At 38.6% G+C, this 27,386-nt stretch overlaps 1 long non-coding RNA gene across 1 annotated transcript; it reads left to right on the top strand.

Moving 5' to 3' along the window:
* Nucleotides 1–719: 719 nt before the first annotated feature.
* LOC140850615 (uncharacterized) lies at nt 720–26,740 on the top strand. The gene is made up of 7 exons (XR_012133562.1): nt 720–839; nt 7,634–7,759; nt 9,658–9,804; nt 12,748–12,879; nt 24,652–24,698; nt 25,781–25,839; nt 26,594–26,740. It is a non-coding gene; the product is annotated as an uncharacterized lncRNA (long non-coding RNA).
* Nucleotides 26,741–27,386: the final 646 nt, after the last annotated feature.

Below are 27,386 nucleotides of genomic sequence, written 5' to 3'. Positions count from 1 at the left end.
AGAACTATCCTACGCAGATGCCAACAGTACATGTGGTGAGAGATACTGACATAGTGCAGCTCAACTTTGCTTCCTTTTAACATGTAAATACAGTCCAGTTAACACTTGACTAACACGAGGTTAGGGGTGCCAATCCTACACAGGTAAAATCTGTGTATAACTTTTGACTCCATAAAAACTTAATTACTAATAGCCTACTTAAATGAAATGGGTCAATAAACTTCAGATAAAACAAAAAGTAAACAAGTGGGAAAGAAATAGGAGGGCTGTGGAGTCCAACAGAGAACAGAAAGCAAGCAGATAGTGAATTAGCTGCTCTACTGGTCCCTGCCAGGGTTGACAGTTGCCTGCAGTCGGATCCGCGGGGGCTGGGAGGGGCGCACTTACAGGGGGCTGAGATTCCCCTTCTCCTTCCTCTGAATTGCCCTTGGCTTCTCAGCTTCTGGTGTTCCTGTCTGACTCAGGTAGTAGCCGGTTAACGCAGTTAGCTAGGGTACCGTGCTAAGGACGTCAAGGTTCTGGATTCAGCCACTTTGTAAGACTTTTATAAACTACATTACCCATGGAATATGCTGCCTTATGTCTAAGTTCACACACTGCTTATTTACTGGGGGAAAAAAAAAGCTCTGTACAAGACCCCTGAAGTTCAAACCTGTATTGTTGATGTTCCCCCTTCTCCGCAGTTTCAGGTACCTGCAGTAAAGAAGCAGACAATCCTCCTTCTGACGAATCATCAGAACATCAGTAGCAGCCTATCTTTACCTCACAATGCCTACGTCACTCACCTCACTTCCTCTCATCACGTAGGCATTTTATCATCTTGCATCATCACAAGAACGGTGAGTACAGTATAATGAGATGTTTTGAGAGAGACCTTGTTCACATAACTTTTATTACAGTATATTCTTATAATCATTCTATTATTAGTTATTGTTGCTAATCTCTTACTGTGTTTCATTTAGAAATTCAGGTTTATCATAGATGTGTATGTATGTATAAAAAACACAGTATATGTAGAGTTTGGTACTATCTGAGGTTCCAGGCATCCCTTGGGGGGCTTGGAATGTATCCTCCGCGGATAAGGGGAGTGATGCAGCACTGGAGTTGTCATTGTCACTGGGGGCAATTCAGTTTGTTAGAGTTACCTGGGAGAAGGGGCAGAATTGAGATCAGTTTAATTATAGCAACTCTAGCATGCAATACCTGGTTCTGTATGCACCTCAAGCCAGGTTTTATAACTGCTGATTTTAAATGTTCACGTCCACATATGTCCCCCCACCACGCCTCAAAACTCTTCTCTGATAATGTGAAGCTGAGAATGCAGCTGACGTGAGGCTGAGTAATTTTCCTAAGGCAGCTGTAAGGTAGGACACAAACTTTCTGAACAAGGTAGGATGTAATTCACCTGCTTCTTGGAACTGGGGAAGAGATGTGGTTGGGTGTGCTTTTCCCATTGTTCAGAAAGAATTGCAGTGGCTTGTATACACAATATGATAGGACAAAAACAGAAGAAATTTTAGGGTGAAATAAAAGAAGTAAGAATAGAAGAACAAGATTCAGTCTGGGTTAGGAGTGGTTGGAGAAAATTTGTTAGACCCCCTTAAACTGGAAGGAGAAAACTGAGTAATTCAATTTTAAACTAATAGAAGACTGATCAAAATACTTTTATGAATGGCTGATCTTTGTCATGCTTTTTTTCATAAAGGTGGCAATATTTTTTCTTTATAAGCAGCATATGTAGTTTTCCATAAATGTACTGTTAATCTCAGTGTTCAGGAATGCATATATCCCAACCTCATCTTGTAAATGTATGAGTTTTCTGAGATTGGATTGCATCATTACACCCACATAAATATGTAAACTTCATGCTGCTTTTATTTAACACAACAAGACCCAGTTACTAAAACATCCTTTGTTCCTTTTGTTTTCTACCATATGATATTGTTGAGAGTAGTGTTTTGGTTCCAAGCACATAAGATATGTTTTAAATAAGCAAGAATTTATTGTCCTTGTAAAGATGTGGGTTGTCTGTTTGAAGCATTAGAAAAGCCACTCTTTGGGACTTAACACTTTCATTTGCACAGAGATTTTCAGTACATACAGTAAGTACTTACTTTGTGAAGCATACAGGTTCTCGGCATCTGTAAGTATTCAAATAGCCAGGATCGGAGAAGTCCCTTTGTATTTCTTCCTTTCTCGGGCCCTCACACACACAAATAGGGCCACTAACAGATCCACTGACTCAGCCCTGAGCAGGTATGGATGGACCTATCACAGCCCCTACTTGTTGTCACCACCTGCATTTGTGTACACACATTCGAGGGCATAGAGCAGGACACCAGGAAAGCAAAACTAATCCTCTGTTCAGAGATGGAGCCTCAGAACTTCCTCTTCTGAAGGACATAGAGATGTACTGCTTTGTGATCTTGTAACTTTTATCATACTTAAAGCTAAAGAGGTTAGCACAGGACAGATGAAAATGCTGATGAGCAGTGGTGCAAAAGCATTGTCAGTGTATCAGAGAAGTTGTACTGCAATGAACTGAAAAAGGATCATTGAAACTAGTTTTTCTCTTTTAAAAATATTTCTTGTCATTTCTAATAAGTTTTGAGGGTGCCTTTTCTGTAAAATAGCAAAGATGATGAAGAATTTTTAATAGCAAAAAGCTATTAAGCAGACTTTTTTTTAAAAACAGACTACAGGGTTTTGTTTGTAAGATTCACACACATGTTAATATTAATCAGTTGGTGGTAAAGTTGTTAAACTGGAGAACAAAAAGAATAATAAAAACCAAAAGAGTAATTATCTCTACTTCGTGTGATAGTGGAAAATACAACTAAGAAACTTTGCAGGTAATCAGGATGCCACTTTACCTGCGTAATTAACAATTTACCCTTTGATGTGCTTTGAAATACCTATAAATTGGTAGGCGTGCTCCATAAATAAATAAATAAATAGGCTGATTCTACTGTTTCTCATTTATAATGAAACAAAATTCTGTGAAGCTTGATTTACTATCTATTTATAGTAAATTAGTACATTATGAGAGAGCATGCTGCTAGTTTTTGTCTTTTCCTTCCATTCTGAATCGACCTCATCCATAATGAAAGTTGGTGATTCTGATGCTCAAGCTAACTCCTCTATTTAAATGCATTTATATCTATATTTGTATTTAAAAAGGAGGAATGAATGATTAATTTCCTTTATTTTCAGGAATAAAGAATCATTGAAATTAGAAAGACATTTATATTGTATTCACATCCATGGCCAGTTTTATGATTATTCTTGATGATTCTCCAGGTACTTTTGTTCCATCTCACTATGAATCATTTGAGTGATTGGGTTTCCCATAATTGGCATAATAAAATATTTTATGGTGGAGTAGGGGAAGACTTTTCAGCTTCTGGCCTTAAGTGAATGGGGATATTTGAGTGTAGGTGAAGTTGCCTCTTCTGTTCTTGAGGGTCATGGACAAATATAGAAGGCTTTGTGATATCAGTACTGAAGGACTTTTGAGGGTCAAAAATGTACATGGTACTGAGCACGAGTGTGCGAAGAGAATCAACAAGACATGGCCTTCAGGTACCTGAGGCTCATAATCTAAAACTAAAACCTGCTCATTCCCAGCTCTCTCTCAGAGTGTCTGAGCCTGCCTGGACTACTTCTACAGCTTGGGCCACTATGTGTGTAGCTATGACAGCCAGCAGTCATGCAGTGAAGGCAGGTGCTTTTCAAACTTAAATCTGTTTGTTGTTTTTCTCTGAGGCTCATTTACTGTTAAACAGAAAGTTGTCCTCTAAAGCATTGCTTGTTATTATCTCTCTTAGTAAATGATAAGTCAGAGAACAGAAAAAGTCTTCTGTTGCTGTTGCAAGAAAGAACTTTTTATATTAACTAGCTGGCTGGCTTCCATTTAATTGTGCATTATAACCATAACTAATAATGTAAGGAGCTATGATAGGGATACAACACCTGAGCACTAAAGTTAGGTGTGTAGATTCCATGCGTCATGATGTCTTACCACTCAAATCAATTTTAAGGAGGATTTCTACCTCTCTTACTTTGGTGATGTTTTGCTGGACCAGAGGATTTCTACCCCTCCCGCTTTGGTGATATTTTGCTGGAACAGAGTTTTGCTCAGGTACATATGTTTTTGTCACTTGAAGGACATCAAAAATTCTTCCCCTCTGCCCCCCTACTTCAAATGTTACCTCACTGACTACCGTTTGCATGACTGATCCTGGATGTGATGACACTGTAACCATGAAGCTGCTGCCCTGTTGAGCACATGTATCTTACTATAGATTTGTTTATCTGATTAAGTTTGGATACCTGGGAATGGGAGACAGGACAGCCACATTTTGTTTGGGAAGAGATGAGGAAAATTGAAACTGTCTATGGCCACAGGGCTCTTCTAGGCAGACCTGTGAGGCCAAGCAAACTCTGCTACCCTGACGGTGGGAGGAAAACATTACAAAGTCCCTTAAAAGAAAAAGATTTGAAAGGCTACACAAGGTTATCCATGTCACATTTTTGACCAGAGAGGGCCATATCTAGACACCACACTGAAACAGGATCTGCCAATTTATGACTTTGTAAGAAGTAAACGAGCAGACGATTCATGCAAATTTATTCTAACTGCAAAATGAATTTTGAAAGCCCCAGAAGCTTAGAAACATAAAAATATGCTTTATTCTAAGTCTATTGAGCATAAAAAAAGTTATGTAAGGACAGTCTAGGGATGGTATGCCAAAATAATATTATAAATAGTGAGTTCAGATATTGGAGTCTTGAGGTAGGCTGAAATAGGCAGGGAGAATTAGGAGGAGGCCATCAAAGAGACATGAGGAATCGGTAGGATTTAGACAGATCAGCGGGAAGGAAAAGAGCTGAGATTCCAGAAGGTAAGAAAAGCATGAACAAACACAGGAGAATGGGGGTTTCCACAGCATGTTGCGTGGGATGTATGGTGAGCACAGCAGAGTCTGTTCAGTTGGGTGGCTCAGGTGGGAAGGGCCCGTGTGTGGCAGTCATGTCTGAACACATCGTTGAAGAGTTTGCACTCTGGTGGTGCTACAGAATGAGTGATACGTGTATAGTTAGAGGTATTTAAAATAACCATGCTTCTTGTAATGCACCTTTCATGTACAATTTTAATAAACTTGATTACCCTGTGTAATCTATGAAAACATCACTGGATGTAAAAGCAAAGGGTGGAGTGAGATGACTAGTATTTATTATATGCCTGCCAGGCACTATGTATATACACATATCTTTTTAAAATATGACTCTTAGTTACTAACTATCTGACTTATGCAACTCAGTCTCTCTGTGACTCTATTTACTTATATATAATAATAGGGATAATGTAGGGATAATAACCTTCCTACAACTAGGTGCCTACCTATCCGCCCATACATCTGTTGAACTGGGAAATTCTTAAGGGAGAGTCTTTTTTGTGCTTTGAATGTATATGGACTCAACAAATACTTGTTCCGTGAATAGATGAATGGGCTGTTTTGGGGGCCATATGAATTGTGTAATAACAGAGAAACATATCTTATAAACAGCAGAGTAACATATAGATGAAGGAAAGATCTCTACCCTCTGCTTCCTTCCCAGTTCTCTGCCAAAATTACACTAATTCTTGGTCTGAGTAGAGAATCATTCCCGTCTCAAACTCAGCAGCCACTGCAGCAGAGACACTTCGTGGGCTCACTGAACCCATTTCCTTTTCATCCTTGGCTCAACAGCATTGCCTTACCTCCTGAGGTCACGTGAGGTCACGTGATTGAGTTCTAGCTAATGTCATGGACGTGGGTGTGATTACAGGCACAGCCCCTATAATCTCCAGGAACTGGCCCTGAAGTCGAGGCAAGATTCTCTGCATTCTCTCTTTCCCCATCTGCTGGCTGGATGACACCTGGTGACCATCGTAGAAAGCCATGTTAATTTGCCAGGATGGCAATAATAAAGTACTACAGACTGGTGGCTTAAACAATAGATTTTATTTTCTCACAGCCCTGGAGGCTAGGTGTCCAAAGTCACAGGGTTGGCAGGGTGGCTCCTCTGTGGGCTGTAAGGGAAGGACTGCTCCAGGCCTCTCTCCATGGCCTGTAGACGGCTGTCTTTGCCCTGTGTCTTCACACTGGCTTCCCTCTCTATGTGTCTGTGTCCGGATTTCCTCTGTAAGGGTATCAGTCATACTGGATGAAGGCCCACCCTCATGACCTCATTTTAACTTAATTGCCTTTGGACAGACCCTATCTCCAAATATAGACACATTCTGAGATTACTGGGAGTTAGTGCTTAAATTTACGAATTTTGGAGGAGACATAATTAAGCCGAGAAGAGAAGCCATGTGTAAAGTTAGGGAGAGCCTAGATAGCCCATTGTCCCTAGTATGCATTGACTATGACATGAGCTAAAAATCTTTATTATTTAGCACGCTGAGACTTTGGTGTTATGATAGCAGCTAGGATATCTTAACTAATATAGAAATTGGGTATCAAGATTAGGGTGCTATTCAATAAAAACCTTAAATATATGGCATTGGCTTAGAAGTAGGGGGGCAGAGCGGGTAGTGGAGAAACTAGTATTAAAAGCTGAACAAATGACAATCTATACATAGTGGCAACTGGTTTGGTAAAACTGTTGCATCTTATATTTTGGGAGTCAGAAGACATCTCCGTTGAACAAAGCTCTAGAGGAAATAGCTGGAAAGAATCAAACTGTCCATGTGTATTGACTAGTGTTGGCTAATTTTTGAGAAAAATTTCAAGAAATAGATAAGGTCAGGAAAGAAATGGTCATTTAACAAGCAGAAATGAAGTGAATAGAATCTAGAAATCTGGGTCCCTGAAGGGTTGGCACAGGTGACCATTTCAAAGCCCCTATCAATAGGCAATGATAGAAAAAAAACGGAAAAACCCAGTAATAGCCAAGCAATTGGCAAAGATCAGATTAAGGATGTGGCTTTTCAACCAACCTTGATGGCACTGAGGTGACTGCTATTAAATTGACATATCAAGGTGTAGAGTGAGGGGAAGCAGAGATAAAGCATATTTGACAATTGTGTCTAGAAAAGAATTTTGGGATGTTTACTTAGCTAATGGGATGAACATGAGTAAAGTATATTAGACATTTTATGCTTTTGAGGAGTGTGTACTACCAAAGAAACCAAAACCTACAAGCTTGAATTAAAAACAGAAAATCTATAGTGTTCAAGCAGTAAAACAACTCTTGGATCCCAAGTTCTAAGAAGCAGCAGCTTATAAAATGTGCAGTCTGCAAGAAAAGAATACTCCCAAGTACCCACTACAAACATGATCAAAGAAGATGTTGGACAAGGAAGACACTCTCAGTGGGTAGAGGCAGGGGCCGTGGATGAAAGGTCAAAGGAGTCCTCCCAAAGAGTAGAATAAGGGTCTGTATAAGAAAATCTTCACCTACCCGTACTCCATGGTAGGAGCCCCTTAGAAGTGTCTGCCCAGCAGAATTTTAGAATTGCTTTAACTTAGGTCTGCTTCCTTTTCCTAAATAGGAGGGTTTTAAATGGTTGTTCTGAATCCATTCTATCACTGAATTTTGGGAGTATGTGAATTGAGAAGCAGATAACCTGTGTCTTTTTTAGTTCATAGTCTACAAGAATTTGCTGAATCCTGTCTGGACTTGAGGGCTTGATCATTACTCAGAGACCCCAATCTTTGGGCCAGATGCACTGATTGAATGGGAATTGGGGCTGCTTCTCACAGAAAAGGTAATTTCATTCTGTGTATGGGAGAAGAGGGTTACATAGATATGTTGTGACCAGGAGAACAGACTATGGCAGAGACATTTCATGCACTTACCAAATTTGTTTTCTTTTCCAACTAGTATGCAACAAAATTATTTTTCCCAGCATCTCCTGCAGTTAGGTGAAGCCATATAACTGAGTTCTGACCAGGGGAATGTGCATAGAAGAGATATATATCTCTCCTAGGCCTAACTTCTAAAATGTCTTAGAAATTCTCCACAGTCTCTTTGCCCTTATTCTTTTCTTGGATGATACCAGGGTGGTCTTGACACCTCAGTTGAAGAGTGAAGAACCTGGGATCTCTGAATGGGTACAAGAGCAGTGTAAAGATCCTCATCTACCCCTTTGCTCCTTCCAAATCCCACTAACTCTCATTGAGCTGTGACATAAGCAAGACATGCAGTGTTATGTTAAGCCACTGAGATTTGGGGACTGTTTTTTACAGCAGTTGGCATAGTCTGACTGATACAGCCATTGATATTGCTCCATGACCATTTTGCTCCTTCCCAATTTATTACTTCTCACATACTGCACAGTGACCTCTTCACTGAGCTCATCAGTTCAGTGGAGGGACAGAAGATTCAGCCAGCCTACTGTCACATTTAAGGCCCCAGTGATCTCAACCTCCTCACTCCCTACATATGCAAATTTCCTGAGTAGTAGTATCATGTACTATTTTAGGTAGTATTTGTGTGTAGTTGGCCATAAACCTACCTCTTCAGTTTTAACTTCTCTCCTTAATTCCAGACCTAAATTTCTAACTGGCTATTGAACATCTCTCCAAAATCAAGTTGAATCTGATTTTCAAGAAAGAAAGATCACTACAATCATTCTGTCAAAATCTGGGCCTCCTTTTTCAGTTTAATGGGATTGCAGGTTTTCCTTAAGTCCAGCTTGAGACTTGACAGTCATTTTCAACCCTTCATTCTATCTGACCCTCCATGTCCACTCTAACACCGGACAGTTTTTCTTTGCTGTCCAATAACATCCATTCCTTCTTTTCCCTCCTTCACCAATCAGGGCCTCCTCCTCTTAGGCCTGGTCCATTAATGGTTTTATCTGACTCTGGTCTCTCCCCTATCAACTCCATCCTTCTAATGCTTTCAGAGTTATATTTTTTAAACTGGTGGCTGGATCACAACACTTCTTTTCTAAGAAGCTCTGGCAGCATTTCATTACTTACAAAATAGATCTCCACTCCTTAACTTAGCATTTAAGAGTCCTTATTCATTTATCCCAACCTAACCTTTCAATCCCTGCCTGTATGCTTCAGCTGCATCAGTCTTGTCGGCAGTAGTCTCCACCTTAACATTCCCCAGGACTGCGGTAGGTCATTTTAATAAAAGTCCTCAGTTGCTGACAACCACTGTCTACCTCAGAATTACAAAGTTTTTAAAAAATCATATACCCAGGCCACCCCCTTATAGGTTGACACTCCTTGCTTTCCTTCATATTGACTGTGCAATGCAAACAACCCTTCTTGCAGGGGTGGGAATAAGAATAAAAAACTGTAGAAGCTTTAAAAACAACACAGTCTTTTGGGTGTTTCAGGAACTTCTGAATCAGGATTCGTAGGAATTGCATTTATGATATGCAGCAGCTTTGGGAGCCACTGACAGGCAGGCTTAAGAAAGAATAGAATAAGGTATTAAATATGTACTTCAAATAATATTGCCAAAATGGAAAAGGAAAATACCATGAAATCAGGGATGATTTCTTTGAGTCAGCATATTTACCAAAAACTAGATACAGAAAGATCTAGAGTTTGAAAAAAGAGCAAGTGACTTCCTTAGAGCAGGCAAATTGTTAAAATATACATTAAACTTAAACCTCACTATGGTAAATTTTATATATACCAACAGAGAGAGCATATGTGCTCAGGAAACCTACTCAACAGGCAAGAAACAAAGCACCCTGACAAGTGAATAAAGCAGGGAGGCATGAGGAGAGACAACAAAGGTGTTTGTGTCTAACTGGCTACGTAACCAACTGGCTATACTGTCAAGTGGGTAAGTGAGAAAGAAAAGAGCCATTAAGGACTCCACTCTCTCTGGCTTAGACCTTATGCTTTTGCCCTGAATGAAGAAAGAAAAACAACAATTCAATAGCTCATAATAACAAGTGAACAAACTGATGGTAGAAAGAACTATGACTTGCTAAGGACTCCAGGATGAATCAGCCTCTCTATTCTGACCTCGACATATGAATAGGAGAATTATATCCATTTTGCTTTTGTTCTTGGCTTCAACAATCACTAAGCCATTGGATGCCATACAGTAAGTAACTGAGGTAGAATGCAGCCACCGTGGGAATGTCGTATTCTGTGACACAAGCAAATATTTGTATATGAAATGATTTTCTATGACGTGTTTTCTCTTTAACCTTAAGGATGATTGTTTCAAGGAATTCCATAGTTTGAAAAGGGTTAATGCCACAGTGTTGGAAACCAGATCTCTGGTCTATTTTTCAAGCTATGCTGTGTTTAGAGATATATTTAGTTCTGTGTGTGTCTTGAATCCATCACTGGAGTTGAACTTTCCCATCAAAACTGGACACTGCTTCTTGATGAGCTAGAATAGGGTGCTCAGTGCTGTTTGGTGGGACCATTTTCATTTTGCTTTCCTACTGTGTGAAGAAATACGGTAGCAAAGGAACTAATACAATTCCCTTTTGACCTGGTCTGTGTTGTGCATAGCCATCTCCAATGGGTTGTGCAATAAAAGTTATAGAGTTTTATTTGGGGATTGCCTTGACTAAGAAAAGTCTTCAGGAAATGTGTTATCTAGGCAGTCCCCAGGTTTTTCAGAAATAGAAACCAACAAGTATTATTTGGAGATTAAATTACATTCTTTCCAGAGAGGAACTGTTGAAAATAAAGGGAAAAATGTGATGAAAGAGAGAAAAGTGCTTAAGATTCTGGTGGATCAGGGTTCCATAATGAGCCTCCAACTAGTCAATGGGTGGGGACCCAAGATCAGAGGAGCTCAAGATTATATCTGAGGTTGGAATAAATGAAAATAAGGACCATTCTTTTTTAAATTGGGGACTGAATTTTTAAATGCTCTAGGAATCATTGAGCACAGAAAAAAGCCTCACACATATCTCATCTGATTGTATAGATGAAAAACATCATTCAGGGTAAAATGGTTTTCTATTGCTATTGTGTTATTTCATCCAATTTCCCCCCCAAAGGTGTGATTTACATAACAAAGTTAGCAAAAAATTTCCAGGCCTAATTATCACTTTCAAAATAGAACCTGGAAATCAGCCATTGGTAACTGAAGATTACAGATTGTTTTTTAAAAAGCAAATCTTGAGTTCAGCTCGAATGTTACCCTTAAAACTGGATTGTATTATTTTGCCACATCAAATCAGTTACCTTTGTGGCACCAAAAAAGCAGCTTTCAAGCTAATTCATAACTCAAGTGCTGCTGGTTCAGGCTATCCTGAAGCTTTAGCTTTTTTAAAGTTAAAAAAGAAAAAACAATCATGCCTATATTGTTTATAATGACAATTTGCCCATGTGATATTAGACATTAGTTGAAAGCCAAAAATGCGATTTTTCTTCAATCTATACTCTCTGACAGAGACAGTAGGTTAAGAGCAAGGCTTTGGGTTGGATTTCCTGAAGTTATTATATTCTGACTCTGTCACTCCCCAGCTGTGAGTCCTTGGGCAAGTTTTGAAACTTCTCTGTGTCTCAGTTCTTTCATCTGTAAAAGGGAATAATAATAAGACTTCTTTCAGTGAGTTTGTTGATTGAATGAGTCAGTACATGCAAAGCACTTAGCTCAGTGCCTACAAATAGAAAGCATTCAGTAATTATTATACTCTTAACACATTCTACATGTTGAATTCAGGAAGATGCAGACTTCTGTGTATAAAAGAATACTTACCACTCCCGGTCATACACGTACTAAGCTAGTTGAGAACTTCTTTTTTTAAATGTAGAAGCACTAGAAATTAGTAAAAACAAACATTTTTAGTATGGATATGACAAGCAATTTTATGGGAAAGTTCATTTAGATAATGCTATCGAATATAGGCTCTCATGTCCAACTTTTCTCTCATGAGCTGTTTTCCTAAAATATTTGGATAACAGCCTAACTTTATTACTTGTTAGATTAGTAAATAATGCTTTCTGAATTCTTATGAAAGACAAAGCACTGTGCTAATAACTATGGGCAGTGGGGGTTTTCTTCAATAGCAGCTGTAATTTACATTAACAAAGTTGAGTTCTGAAATCTCTAGTTTGACTAAGAAAATGAGATTTGCAACTGGTTAAATCCAGTTTTTTGGTGGGTCCCAAGAAATCCTGCCTCAAGAGCACAATAGATAAAACTCCTGTTTGTATTTGTTAATTTTATTGAGCATGTACTGCATAGGCAGGTTCTATGGAAGATGCTGGAGATAAAAAAGAAGTGTAAGACAGAGTTGCTGTTCTCAAGGAAACCATGAACTAAGAGCCATAGCAGTTATACTAATACAAGTAACATTCATTGAGTGATTACTGTATCCTTGCATTAGTTATTTTTTTTATTCCTCATAAAAACTCTACCAGGTACTTACTCCTATGCTCATTCTGAAGATGAGGAAAACAGGCCTAAAGAAATTAAGGAATTTGGATGTATTTCCAAGTACTATTATAGATGAAATATAAAAATAAAATATGGTGGGATTAAAGCTAATTGAAAGCCTGCAGTGCCTATGTCATGCTGGATGTTATGCCATAAGCTTTTATAAATATAAATATTGCATTTAATCCAAATAATATTAATTCAGAGTTATATATTATTATTTCCAAAGTACAGTGAAGGAATATAAGTATTAGAGAGGTTAAGTAAAGTTCTCTAGATAACTCAGTTTGTAGAAATGGAGTAAGAAATTTAAATCTGTCTCTTTCTGGATTCTAAACCCATGTTCTCTCCATCATGTTGCGTGTCTGTACCAAGTGGGGAAAGGAGAGAGAGCTACGAGCGATACGGCAAGATCAGGGTGAACTTGTGATGGTGACCAGCCACTGAAAGATTTTGGCGGAGGAATATCAGATTTCTGTTACACAAAGACCAGCAGTCTGGTAGCAGGTAAGAATGATTACATCTGAAAATGTTTTATGAATTACCATTACTCTATTACTTTTCCTTCTGATAAAAGCATCATGAAGATGAAGGTCATGAGCAGGGTGTTTCATCATGCCTCTCTCACTTGAAACTTAGATTCAGCACTTTCTCGTTTTTTTCCCCAGAGTTAGATGACTCATGCTCTTGCCCTACCCAAACTTGAATCTAGATCCCCAGCTTTTAGGAGGTATGCCCTTTGCTGTATGCACTTATTCCATTTTGTATTTTCCTTGTTTTCCTTCCACATTTATATCATGATGTAATCATATAGATTTGACTATGGATAATAGTCTCAAATCAGTGTGGTAATAGAGGTATCTCTTGTGTGCCATAATCATGTAATAGGGTGGGATATGTGGTGATTTGATGGAATTATCAATGCTATTTGTTTATCTATCAGTGTGCTGTACCGATTTAGAGCCAGGGCTCTACACAAGAACTGCCTGGGGGTGAGAATCCTGCCAAGCTACTTACTAGCTGTTAAGCACTTTGCTCAAGGTCATTTAGCTAAATAAATAATTGGAACATGGTGAGCAACTTGCTGTAATAGAGGAACATAGATAGAAAGCACAATGGGAACAAACTCGAGTTGAATTCTTTGCACTCTACAGTGCAAAGAGTACGCTAGGTATTATGTTGCATGCTTCACATATCTCATTGCACTTAATAAGAGCATGGCAGACCTTTCAGAGCATCATGCTTTACATACAGACTCTCGCTCTTAATATGGTACACCTGAAAGATGGGCATTATTTCCCAAGGTTGACCTATTTGTGCATTACTTTCCTTACCTTTATAAGAATACGAATAATATCTCTGAGGTTATTATGAGGATTAAATGAATTAATCCATTACTATGTGCCTAGCACTAAGTAAGCTATCAGTCAGTGTTAACTATTACCCGATGAACGAAGGGGTGATTTGGAACAAAAGTTCATGGACTTTGAGACAGAATAAGGTATGAAAGGGCCATATTCTTACAGAAAAAAACAAAAAAGAAAACACCCTGCAAAGAATAAACAGAACCATTTTTTCCAGCTGGTTTATTAGATTAAAGTAGAGCAATCTGACTAGCTGCAGAAATTGTGCTGTGTATCTATGACCACAAGTACAGAAATAGCACCAGTTTTTAGATTTAAACATCCCTGATAATTTATTGAAAAATCTTATAAAATGAATACTTTAAGCAATTATATATTCACTGATTAAACCACAGAAACTAAACTTTAATGAAAGAAAATCAGCTCAACTCTTAAGTGTACCAATCTAATGGAATCCAAGTCAGAAAATACCAGATTTAAATTTTATGAAACTGACAAATAAGCAGATGAAATTGCTTGTAAATATCCATTGGATGTTATTTTGATTTCTTAACCAGTTTTATATATGTAAATAACATTCATTTGTATAAAGAGAATATTAGATGAAAATGCAACCTTATTAAGAAAAACTTATAGGAAAACAATTTGTAGGAAAAAAGGGACAGTGCTTATCAAATTAGATGGAGTTGAAAATGTGCATGCAGTGAGCTCTCAAACACAGTATTCCTCTAAATACTAGAATGATATTCAAATTTTTCTCTATTAAACATGAAAATGATCATTGACAAATCTGAGTGGCCACACAGATCAGTTTTCCCATGGCAAGACAAGTCCAGTGAAGGTTCTGCTTAAACAGGCCTTTTTCCTCCATACTAGCTTATTGGGTCAAAAATACCAAATCATTCAGCCTTCAGTCTTCTAAGTATTCAACAGTTATTCAAACTCCTGATATACTGGAAATTTCAATTTCTTTATTCACTGGATATTGAGTCAAAGAAGAAATTTCAGAGATGAATTTCAAACTATATTTTCTAACTTCTAAGGAAAATTTAGATTAGTTCTCTTATTTCAAATCATTTTCTTCATGTGTCTGGATTTCTATGCTGCTTTTGTGCTTGGAGCTGTTTCTCAAATATAGATAGTCAATTTGGGAGGATGAAGCCCCAGAGTTTCAAAAACTAAATGGCTGGTTATGGGATGGAAACTGTGTAAATAAGGAGATGATTCTATCTGCTAATACTAAAAAATACTAAAAAATAAGAGATTTAAGAAACCCCTTCATGAGGAATTAATTCCTCTCTCTCCAGCCAGGTAACATTTAGTAGTCAATAAAAACTAGAGATGGTTGATTTATCTTGTTTTGCCTTTTTCTATAGTATCAACAGGCATTTGTTTGCAGGTGGTGGTGGTGGAAGGAAGGTTGTATGAGTGTGTGAGTGTGTGTATGTGTGAGTGTGTGTGTGCATATGAATGTGTAAGAGAACCAGGGTAGGAGCTGGGGAAAGGGTGCCTTGGGGACCTTCCTTTGTGAAGGTTTAATTCTCTTTGAGTTAATATCTCTTGATATGTCTTTGAGTGCAGTTGACATGCAAGGAGAAAAGTCCAAGTTGCTGGAGCTTTAATATTTGTTCTGCCTCTGTTTTTATTCCCTTCTGAAATTCCACTAATCCTTTAGGAAAGACATTTGCCAAAGTCTATGCAGTCTGGTGTTATTACTGTGGAAACTGAAAGGTGTGGCAAAAAGAAAGGAGGTCCATTCTATCCCTTCCTCTCCCAGGTCCCAGATGGAGGTCTAGAACTGAAGCGCATCCCACAGAGAGGCTGTTGGGAAGGGAGCAGTAAGAAAGGCTCTTTTTGCACGCACAGGGCAGGCACTACCATTTCCCTGACAGAGGGGGTAGCGACTCCAGAGAACTGGGTACCTTATAAATGCTTCAGTGCCCACTGCTGGTTGCTGGGCAACACATCCTCTCCCATTTCCACATACACGTCTCAAGAAACACCTTACCCCTGTGTGACATCTCTTTCCCTTCTTGTATCTTTCTAGACTGTCCTCGACATTCAATTAAAGATAACATAAATTTTCATGGTAAAAAAAATGTTCTTTGATGATATCACTTGCCAAACATTCCCTTCTCAGTGAGATCTTTTCTGGATGCTTTGTTTATAATTGCAACCTCTCCCCTACCAGCATTCCTTATCCTCTTCCCCCCACATATTTTCTCCGTAGCACTCACCACTGTTCTCATAGATTATATATTTACTTACTGATCCATTTCTCCAAATAGAGAAATGTTCATGAGAGGAGGGATTTTATCTTTTTTCTCACTACTGTATATCCTCAGTGCCTAGAACAATGTCTCTGTCTAGTGGTCATTCAATGACTTTTTGAGGCATGTTGGAACTGATGGCAAAGCAAAGTCCCTCTGCTGCACAGAGCATCCAGGTGAGTTCCAGTGTCACATTGATAGCTACATCTCAAAGGTTGGCTTGAGCCATCTGGTCCAATCATGACAGCCATGTACTTCACAGGCAGTTTTTGCACACACACTGTAAGGGGGCTGCAGCACCCCCACGTCGCCTTTAGCAAACTCTGCCTCATGTGTCCTCCTGGCTCCCTGGGTCTCCCAGGATACTCTCATCTGCTGAAATACCTGCCATTACTTGCTGCGGGGTACATGTCAGCACAACTGTTTGAGTTATTTTGGTTTCCTCATGGTCTTAGCCAGAAGCGCCACTCCTGGAGCCATAGGTCCCCTTTTCACTGATGTCCTGGGGCGTGTTCTGCTGCCTTCACCAGGGTTGTGTTCATCATCATCTTTGCCACCGTCCAGAGCCAGTGGATACTTCTCTGATTCTGATTTTGGTAAACAAGCAAACAAACAAAAACTTCAAGCTAAAACCTGTTTCTAGAAGGGCATGCACCTGTATTCTGTAAGCTCCCACTCTCATACTGATATCCTTGGGAAATGAGAAAACAAGACATCCAACCTGGCACAGGGCCATTAACAGTTCCTTGCCCACTGGCGGATTTGTCTATGGAACAGCATCACAGGCATCCTCCAACCTCGGCATGCCGCTGAAGCTCTCTCTCTCTGACCCTTCTGGCCCTTTGCCCTCTATTGCAAATCTTATGCTTGAAACTCTGGTTCTGGTGCATGATCCCTGGGCTTGATGGTTTGGGCTGACTGGTCCCAGGACTAGGATTTTGAAGCCCCTTTGGCCACAGCCTCAATCTAGCCCTGCTCATTGTTCTCCTAGATGCTGTTACTCTTGGAGCTGGGGAGGTTGAACCCAAAGGGTGTCTCTTCCAGCCTTTTCATATCCTATTGAGGATGCCTGTCTCAACCAGGGTGAAGTGGGAATGAAGAAGCCAAACATCCTAACCCATGTGTACTGGAGCACTGGATCTGCTGATGACAGAAACAAATTGATTCCAAGAGGATTTAGATATACACTCTAAAGATTCATGATACTCACCACACCATTGCCATAGCCCACATTTCAGCAGCTAGGAAATCTTCCCTTTTCCAATTTGACCTAGGCTATGGGACCATCTTTCTAAAGCACATACACATTGTCAAAGGAAACCTGCCTTTTCCTGTCTGGGGCAGCATTAGACTCCCCCATGGATTAGAGGGTTAGGGAAGTCCAGAGGAGTTCCCTTGGGATGTTATATGTCCTTGGAATAAGGCACTGCTCACAGCTAAGCTCTCCCCATAGGGGCTCTTAGCCTTGAAGCATAAGGCACATATTTGCTATCAAGAGTACAAGGAGGGGTAAGGAGGAATGTTACATGGTGCAATCAAACAACAGCTCTAGCCAGGTTGGGGAAGGTGGAGGTAGGCAAGGGATTGCTCACTTATCATCTGCCCACTTGGAAGTCTTGATGTCAACAATTGCCCATCTTTGTATACAGAAACAAATACAGTCTCTTGCACATTTATTAATTTAAGTTTAAAATGTTTGTAGGCAAACATTTATTGAGCACCTGCTGTGTACACATTGTTGGGCTGAGAGTTGGGATTGACACAGTTTATAATGAACAGCACCTATTTCCTTCTTTCCAAAGAGCTTCCTGTCTTGTGGGGGAGACAGATAAACATAGAAATAATACAAAAAAGTAAAAAAAAGGGGCATGGCAAGTGATGAGTGTGGGAGTTGAAAATGGTAGTAGCCAGAAAGATTTCTAATTTTGAGCTTTATTGTTACAGTGCATCTGACTTTTATTTCTTTTGCAAAAGGAAGAATAAAAATTCTGCTCTTTTTTGTAAGACTATTAAGCTAAACTACTTCCAACAACTTAGAGAAATTTGGTTATTCATGAGAATAACACCTTTTCTAAAAGAAATAAAGTTAATTTTCTACTCTTCTGCAAAGGAGGTCATTAATTATACATTTTAGATTTCATCAATTTCAGTTAGATGAGACTAACATTTTAACTAGGTGTCAAGGAAGACATAAGATATTAAGTTAAATACACTGGATGACAATAAATGGTTATGAAAGAACGTAATTCTGTTACTCTCATAATTTTCTCACTTGGGTGTCTAATTGAAGGCCTGAGTTTCACATTTAGGCAGTCAAGTCAATGTATAGCAATCCTGTGAGTTTTAAACAAAAGCTTCTAAACCACTGAGTCATTTCCAGATTAAGGACAGATGGATGGCATTTTTTTTTTAAGCGCTTAATAGAACAAAATCAACAAAAACACTGACATCCTCAGTAGTAACCATCTATCTGCAAAAGAATCAACATACCTCTTATCCTGATCCCACTAGGAATTTACTATTTTTGAGATAGGAACTTTATCTTTAAAAAATTTAATGTATGTGAGTCTATGTTTTGGTGATAGAGATTTTCCCATGTAACAAATGTAGGGGCAGAAAGAAGGAAAAGCTAAGAACACTAGCTATTTGGCATGCGTGGTGATTTTCCCAGGTTGCTCTTCTGTGTTCACCCTCTACTGTTATTCAAAAATTGCTCTCTGTTTGAACAGCCCCCCATCATGAGAAATAGGAGAAGTAACACCACACTGTCCCTGTGCTGCATGGGGTAGTCAGAGCCATCTTTCATTTCTCCATGGTCTTCTGCTCTCTTAGCCCAGATTTACACATGGATAACTATTTCTTTTTCAAATTGTTTTTTGTATGGAATCCAGTGAAAAATATTAATCAATTTAAATTGTTTTTATTAAACCAGTTTTGAGGGGGAGGCATGGACTTCCCAATGAAGATTTAAGTTAATGGTTTTCCAGAATATAGTCTGAGGATTAAAAGTTTCTTGAAGCCCTTTGCATTCACACATCTGTAATGAAATTTGAATAGTGAAGAAAACTGTGTGCTGAAAGACTGATAGATGTGGGGTACATCACTTGCTTCCTTGCCCTGTGGTCTATCCCACAAGTATAGCGAAGCAGTGAGGACTCTCACGGAGATGAGTAGCGTGGTGAATTGTACCTACCACAGAAGTTCAGATGGCAAATCATACTCATCTTTGATTTTGGTCCTGCATGGAATCCTCAGGCTGGTCATATATATTGTCCCTATACTTTTGCATGTTGTATTTGTTCAGTCTGTATTACATTCATTCTGTCCCTGTTAGATTTTGAGTTCTTCATGGGGTATAGTTACGATCTTCTGCTTCCTCTTTTCCCATACATAAACCTCTATTCCAGTACTGCACATGTAGTGTCTGTTTAATAGGTAATTGTTAACAGACTGACCTTTTTCCTCCCAGTAACTGATTGAAATTGGGTTCTTGGTTTTTTTTCTTCTTTTTCTTTGCTCTTCTTCTTTTTCTTTTTCTTTTTTCTTTGCTCTATGCAAAAATCTGATCTTAATCTGCAGTACAGTACGTAAAGAAAAGAGATTACTTGAGTTTGGCACGAATTTGAAAAAAGCAAAGAAACAGGTCATCCAAACTGAAGTCGATACTGTAGAGACTTTATGTGTAAAAAAACCCCTCTGCTTTCTAAGTGGCCACTTGCAATTATTAACTGTCACTTATTTTTTTGTTTCCAGCTACTATGGACTTGAATTTCATCAGAGTGTCTTTGAAAGACCTCTAAGAGCAAACTTACATTTTAAAATACTTCTTTACAGTTTTGCCAATATGAAGTACAGGCATTAAATCATAAGACTCCTGTTCAATGTGGTTGAAGCTGAGGAGATAAATTTCCAGTGTAGGAAGGGGCAAAAAAGAACTCTTAGTAATCTTTAAGAGAAAGAAGCAAGTACAATTCTGTAGGTTTTGGAGAGCTTCCCTTCTATTTCTTTTTTATTCGGTTACCATTTTTGCTTATTAGAAAAAAAGTTCCCTTCTGTTTTTATATGAAAAGAAAGTGTTTCTTAATTATATTTATATGCAAGCCAATAATTCCAAGCAACAGGGTTAAGGCAATAAATAAATGACTTCAAGAAAGTACTTACTAAGGCCACTACCCTTCAAGCTTTTGGCATTTTTCATTGTCGAGTTCTTGGGTAAAATCTCCCTTGATTTCCCAATTGTTATTAATTTTTATTACAGTTATTACTGAAAAAGGAAGGTCAGTACAAGAAAAATAAGCCACTTGACAAAAGAGAAAATTTGTAGTAGCTACCTGAGCTTTGGCTTATCTTTCACAAGGGTAATTGGCTAAATCTAGATTCTAAGAAACTAGTATTTAAAAACCCATATTACCATGTCCTCATAGGAAAAGATTATGTCTAGAAAGTATGGCCTGTTGGTCAGGTCAGAAAGAAAAGTAAGACTTTCCAGTTTGATAGAGATTTTCCCAGGTAATTATATTGTAATATGGAGTCTAGGAATACCAATTCCAATACAAAAAACAGTTAAGATAACCCCACTGACTCTCACTGGCTAAATGTTTTAGTTCAGTTCTTTATTAGGTAGGTCCCTGTTGATTACTTCATTTAAATATGCTTTTTCTAGTGCATATAGTTGCTTATATAAGCAGATCCATAAAGTTTTCAAAAAAGCTTTCAGTTAATACAATTGTGGAGTGAGTATGAATTTCGTTCTTATCCTCTTTGTTTTAAAGTAAATTATAGAGAAAGATTTCAGAATGAAAAAATATGTACTTACTCAGAACATTTTGCTATTTGGACCATAGACCACCTCAAATACTTTGGAAATTTAAAGTTTAGTTACAACGCATTTTCACGTACATCTGAGAAATGATCAGTGATAATCCAATACTGAAACATCACTTTGCAAATATTGCTTGTGCATTTATATGTTCTAGGGACTGTGTTAAACCCTAGAGACAAAATGATCTCTCCTTATGGTCGTTATAGGCTAGAGGTTCTGAAACTAGAGAAATGAAATAGCACCTGAGATGCGGGTGAACATTTAGGGAATTAATGCTCTGTTAATGGTTGTTCTTCTAATGACTAACAGATGACTTGAACAGGGTATAAGGTGTACTTCTGGGAATGAGTAGGGTTATCTTATTCTGGGTGAAGGCAAATAGAAAAGAAGCCCTAGTTATCTTTGGACTTTGACTAAGGAAGGTCAGAACAGATGTTTTACCATCTATTTGAGGAAGTGGAAAGGAGACCCAAAAAGAGAAGCAGGTCATCCATGTGCCTGAGGTAGGGGAAAAAAAATGGAATGAGTAAAAGAAGAGAATGGAATATATATTCAGCTTCATGTGTCCATTATTTTATACCTAGCAATCTTGAAGTAAGCTTTTTTTACCTTCAGTTCGTGTTCCAGTATGAGAGGCCAATAACAAAGGCAATAAATTCTAGCCCTGTTCAATTCTGAAATTTTGGTTTCTTTTAGCTTATTAATCTGGCTTTGGAAACCCAGTAAAATATGCAGATTGGTGGTGAATGCTATGGCTGAGATCAGTGTGTAGTTTAGCAAGAATATATGTGTTTATTGTGTTATTGTCGATTAATAGTCATATATGAATACTTTATTTGTGTGCTGGAGAATACCTATAGTTAAATTTCCACTAGACATGCTGATGGCCAATTTTAACAAGGATAAAAAAAAAAAAAGATTAGCAAATTCACACATTTTCTCCATAACACATGGTAAGTTACACAACTGAGGGATCAAAGTCCTGTGCTATGAATGTATGTTTGCTTTTCACACCAGGGAGCCAAGTTTAACAGCACTTGAGAAAAATGCAAACAGAAACATTGTTTACTAGCCAGAGGCCACTGTAAAGGCCGCAACTAGATAAATGCCTAAGGAAAAGAAAGGTAAGCATAGGCACAATCCATCCACACTTGTTTAGAAGTTCTTTTTTTCTTAGTGCCTATTACATGGATTCCCATTGCTCATCTATAAATTGGTCAGCGGTTTTTGTTGCAAGCCACAGAATCCTCTCTGGCTAGTTTAAAGAGAAAGAGATTTGTTAAAGGTTATTTCAGGTAGCTCATAGGATTTCTGTAAGGGCCATCATATCAAGTTTGAATGCAACACATTCCAAAACAATGCAGCTTGCAGCTCTGCTTCACCATACTGCAGAATTGCTGTTACCAAGAGATCACTGCCACCACCCTCCACCGATCATGCTCGGTGCCGCATGCCAGCTCCTGAACAATCAAATGCCTTCATTCCCACCTTTGCTAAAAGATTGATCTCCATACACATGGCTACTGGTTGCTACCTTCCACCTTTTTCTTCTGGAGTCTTATATGGGTGTATATGCTGGGAACAGCTTAGGTCTGATGTTTGCACTGTAGCTGTAAGTAAGACTAGAAGGAGTCATAATTTTTGTTTTTTTAATTTTACTTTGGCAAGGCTGGATTTATGATATGAGAATCTATCAAAATATTGAGAATGTTTAAAAGATACCAGACAGCTACAAATGATAAGGCTCCAAAGGCTATGACTGAAGAACCTCAGTGAGGACTCATTTATTTCAGGATGAGCTAGAAATTAAAATTAGGTGGCACATTAACAGGATGTGCTGACTAAAAGTTGGAGGCTAAGATCTTTTTTGAATCTTGATGTGTAGGATTTGGACAAATTATAATTTCTAAGTTGCAAACATCCAAAATACCTAGGGGTAAACTTAGCATGAAATATGCATGACCTCTGAAGAAAGTGATAAAATGTGCTGAGGGGCATAAAAGAAAATAAGGAATAGAAAGACACCTTTTCTTGGCTAGAAATGCTAATGTAAAGATGTCAATGATGTTAAAGTCAATCAATGTGTGAATGATAATCCTAATCAAAACTCCAAATGGTTTTTTTGGAGGGAACTTGACTAACTGATTTTTAAGATAATTTTTTATAAATACAGCCAACAATATCTGAAAAATATAATAGTCAATGAATGTCACAGCCAATAAAATTCTGAAAAAGCAAAGTGATAAGAGGTAACTTACCCCAGCATCAGTCATTAGTAAAACAGTGTGATTCTGCCAGCACAGGGACAGACAGAAGAATGAGATGAAGCAATGAGTGTAGAAGGAGATTCAAGTTAATAGGGGAATAAATATATGATAAGGGAGGTAGTGTCAAAAAGATGGATTATTTAATAAATGTTAAGAAAACTGGTTAGTCATTCAGGAGAAAAAAGAGCTCATACTGACTTAAATCACTATGTTAACATAAAATACAAGATTTAGTGTAGAAAACTATAGAATTACAAGAAAAAAAGCAAAAGTGGCTGGCATTATGCTCTTGTTGTGGGAAAACCCTTACACACACACACACACACACACACACACACACACACACACACACACACTCATATATACCATGAAGAAAAATATTAAAATGTTTAATTATGAAAATAAAAATTCAGTATAACAAAAGAAACCGTGAAAAAATAAAGAACACAGCAGAAAAAAAATTTGACACAAGTGTTTCAGAATGTATCTGAAAATAAAGTCAGGTGAAAACAGTCCTGTATTTAAAGACAGCAGCGACTTAATCTTTTCATACATGTAACATAGATGGACTGTTAGTCTGGGTCTTTTTTATAGTTTAGTCCTTTTATAGATTTGTCATTGGCCGTGTGTTTTATAGTAACTTAGTAAGGCTATGATGAAAAATTTTTGAAAATCTGGTTAAATCTTTTAACCAAATTATTTTTAAGTTCAAGGACCTTAAAATTTTTTTAAGGAACTTAAATTTTTTTAAACTGGCAACATTTTTAAGTTAAAGGAACGTATTTCTTAACAAAAAGAGTTTGTTGTCCACTGTTTCAAATCTAGTTTGTATATTGAATATGTTTTGCGCAAAACCTTTAGATGGGTTGCATTTCTGTAAAAAGTCATAAAAATTCTGGAACTCTGTAGACTCTTCTAGCTTCTTTTGCTTTTCTGAATCCAGGGAAGAAAAGGCAGGATTTTTAAAGGGGGAATTGCATTCCCTTCAGATTGTTATTCTAAATCTGACTTGATGGCAGAATCCAGAGTACATCATCTCCCAAATAAAGCTAGCTGCTTGCCAGCCTGCTCTGTTACAATTGAACTGTAAATGGCTCACATCAGCACATTCTGTCAACTTTATATAAACCCCACATTATGTAATGTGATTATAGGTCCCCTGAACACTGCTCTGTACCTGCAGCTCACAAGCTGCTTTTCTTGATATTCTCTGTCAGACATGATGACCATGAAAAGTGGCATGGGGTAGTGTTGAGGACACAGGCAGAAATAACAGGGGGATGTATCTGGTTGTTTCATTTTTTAGAAGATAGTTACCCCATGCACAAAATACAGTAGGTGATTGTGTTTCTCCCTTTTCCCCCAAGACTTTACTCCTTGATCTCTGTCTTAATCACATCCAGAGATGTTTTGGGGCTTCCAAAGCTCTCAGCATGCTATAAGTAAGGCATGTAACTCATGTGCCCAGCAAGTCCTTCTGCTCAATAAGATTTATCCAGGAAAGCTTCACTCTCCATTTCCCTTTGATGATTTGATTCCTTCTGGTCCATTTTCAGGCTGACCTGATAGCATGAAGAGTTCCTGGGAGATTTGGTTCAGATTAGTGAGTATTTACTGAGCCTCCTCTGTGTGTAAGCACTGAGTAAGGTACTGGGGATACCAAGATATATAATGCAAGATCCTTCTTCTGTGGGGGTGTCAGCCTAGTAGGAAGACAGACAAAAACCAGAGTTTCAATGTAATATAATCAGTGCTAAGATAAGACTCCTGGATGCTGAGTATAGGAAAGTCTGACATGGGATCCGGGAAAGGTTTCCCAAAGAGATCATGCCTAAGTTGAGTCTTGAAGATGAGAAAGATTTGTATAGGTGGTAAGAGAAATCCATGCAAAAAGTACAACCTAAAAAAAATGTCACAGAGCCGTGAAATGGGGACATGGGTAAAGAAACTCCCAGAATTCAGAATTACTGGAGGAAAATGTTTCAGATATGGAATGGTGGGAGATGAGGCTGAAGAAGGAAGCATGTGTCAGGTGGGGAGTGACTCGGTTGCCATGCTATAAGCCTGGGTCCCATTCTATGAGCAATGCTGTGTCTTTGTTCCTAGCTTTTTCTCAAACCCATACGCATTGCTTCAGCAAACCCTTTTGACCAGATATTCCAAATCTGACCACCATCACCAGCCTAGTCCAACTACTATGGATCACAGCAATAGTCCCACAATTTTGGTGGCATTCGGCCTCCTTCCATTGCTGCCCCTCTAAAGTCTACTCTCTTCACAGAAGCAGGAGTGCTCCCTCTAAAGTGTAAATCAGATAATGACATTCCCTAGTGAGCACTCAAACCTCTAGTGGATTCTTCATATTTGGAATAAAATCCACATTCTTACCAAGGCCTGAGAGGCAAGGCCTTACTTGAATTGGTCCCTGCCCTGCTCCCCAGTTCCCTTACACACTGCACTCTGGCCAGGCAGGCCTCCCTGATGGGTCCGGGATGCACGGCATCTCTCTGACTCAGGGATTTGCACTCGCCAATCCCTTTGCCCAGAGTGCTTTTCCTTCCTGCCCGTCTCTCTCATGGCTGACCTCTCCCCTCATTCCCCTCTGCTGAGAAGTGGCTCTCCTGAATACCCTTTCTAAACCTTGCCCCCACCTGCTTTACTCTCTTTTCTTCTCTCCTTGTATAGGTGTCGAATTATTGCCTGTCTTGTTCACATGAATGGAAACTTCAAGAAGGCAAAGATGTGTATGTTTTGTTTACCGTTGTTTCCACAGGGCTGGGGCATTGGGGATTTGTTGAATGAATTGATGGATGAATTCGAAACCATTCAAAACTTGGGAGTGAGAGGATCACATGTGTGTTTTACACAGGTCACTCCAGCTGCAATGTGGAGGATGCATGTATGGGGGTAGATTCAGGGTCGGGGAAGTGGGTAGACAGGAGTTAGAGAGACCAGTTTGGAAGTGGTTGTGTTAGTCCAGGTAAGTGGTATTCACTGAATGAATGCAGTGGAATTTCAAATGAAGAATGAAGAGATAGATTTGAGAAGTGTTTTGGACATGAAATTGGTCAAACATGATCAAATTACATCTCCCTTCTGACTCTTGGCTGCATAAGGGGATGATAAAGGATGCTGGAACTGGAAGTGGTCCAGAATCAGGGGAAGCAGAATGATGTTGCCTGAGTGCCTTCTGGGACCAGTGCTTTTCCATTTCAGCATTTCCCTGGACTAAAATTGCCAAGGCATTCATGTGTCCCTTGAAAAGCACAGAAACATTGTCTTGCTACAGATCTGAATGACTACAATGAGTTGGATGTATTTTTGGCACCAGATAGATGTTCAATAATAGTTTTAATGATAGTTTCTACAGCAAATGGGTTTACCCTGGAGGCTGTCCATCTCTCTAATGACTAGGGCCAAGTGTGCTTAGTTTATAAGATCTGGCAAAATTACAGTGTGAACTGGTAATGCTGTGGGCTGTTATACAAATTACACTAGGTCTGTCTCCAAGGAACTTACCAGGCCCGGTGCCTCCAGAGGCTTCAATAATACTGACTTCAAAGGAAGTGCTGTGCTGTTATGAACACCACAAATCATGAACCTAGCAAAACAAAAAGAGGACCCACAGTGCCTAACTTCTGGAAGTATTTGATCTGCTTGAAATTTTTGAAAATACATTTGAGCTGTTGAAATTGTCACTTGGTAGAGTGTCACAATTTTGTTTTCCACATGGTTTGGGAAAGTTCTTTTTAGCTTGGAAACATGTATTATCTTAGCCAAGGAAAGAATTATGTATAGGCCTCAAATCTACAAACTCTCAATCCAAGAGAGATTATGGAATTATTTTGGATGATTGAGACAGAGGTCTTTCCAAAGACCAGGTTTATCACATGGGTGATTTAAAACCCTACCAAAATTGCCTCTCTAAGCAATGACCTAAAAATCTGACAATGTGATAATGAATTCTCAAACAAAACAAACAAACATAAAAATCACATTGGAATATTTCACAATTGGCAGGATGAAAACTGGCAACAATGACTTCTGAGTGAGATAGATCTTATAGCATTAAAGTGAGTTTGGGGATGAAAACATTCAAGTCAACACTTTTGTGGGAATTTTGGAATGCTCAATTTCCCACAATCTCATTATTTCTCTGCCTGACAATTGTAATTATTCTTCCTCAACTTGACAGTCAAATTTGCTTCCTGTAGTGATAATGTACCTGCTACCATCCTGACCATATTGGAGAAATAGCTTTTTCTTTGATAGGTTTGCTCATTTTGAAGCA

Source organism: Manis javanica, chromosome 7, assembly GCF_040802235.1.
Source record: "Manis javanica isolate MJ-LG chromosome 7, MJ_LKY, whole genome shotgun sequence".
Classification (NCBI taxonomy): domain Eukaryota; kingdom Metazoa; phylum Chordata; class Mammalia; order Pholidota; family Manidae; genus Manis; species Manis javanica.
Note: the sequence above shows the minus strand (reverse complement) of the source record. Positions and strands in the feature narration are given on the sequence as shown.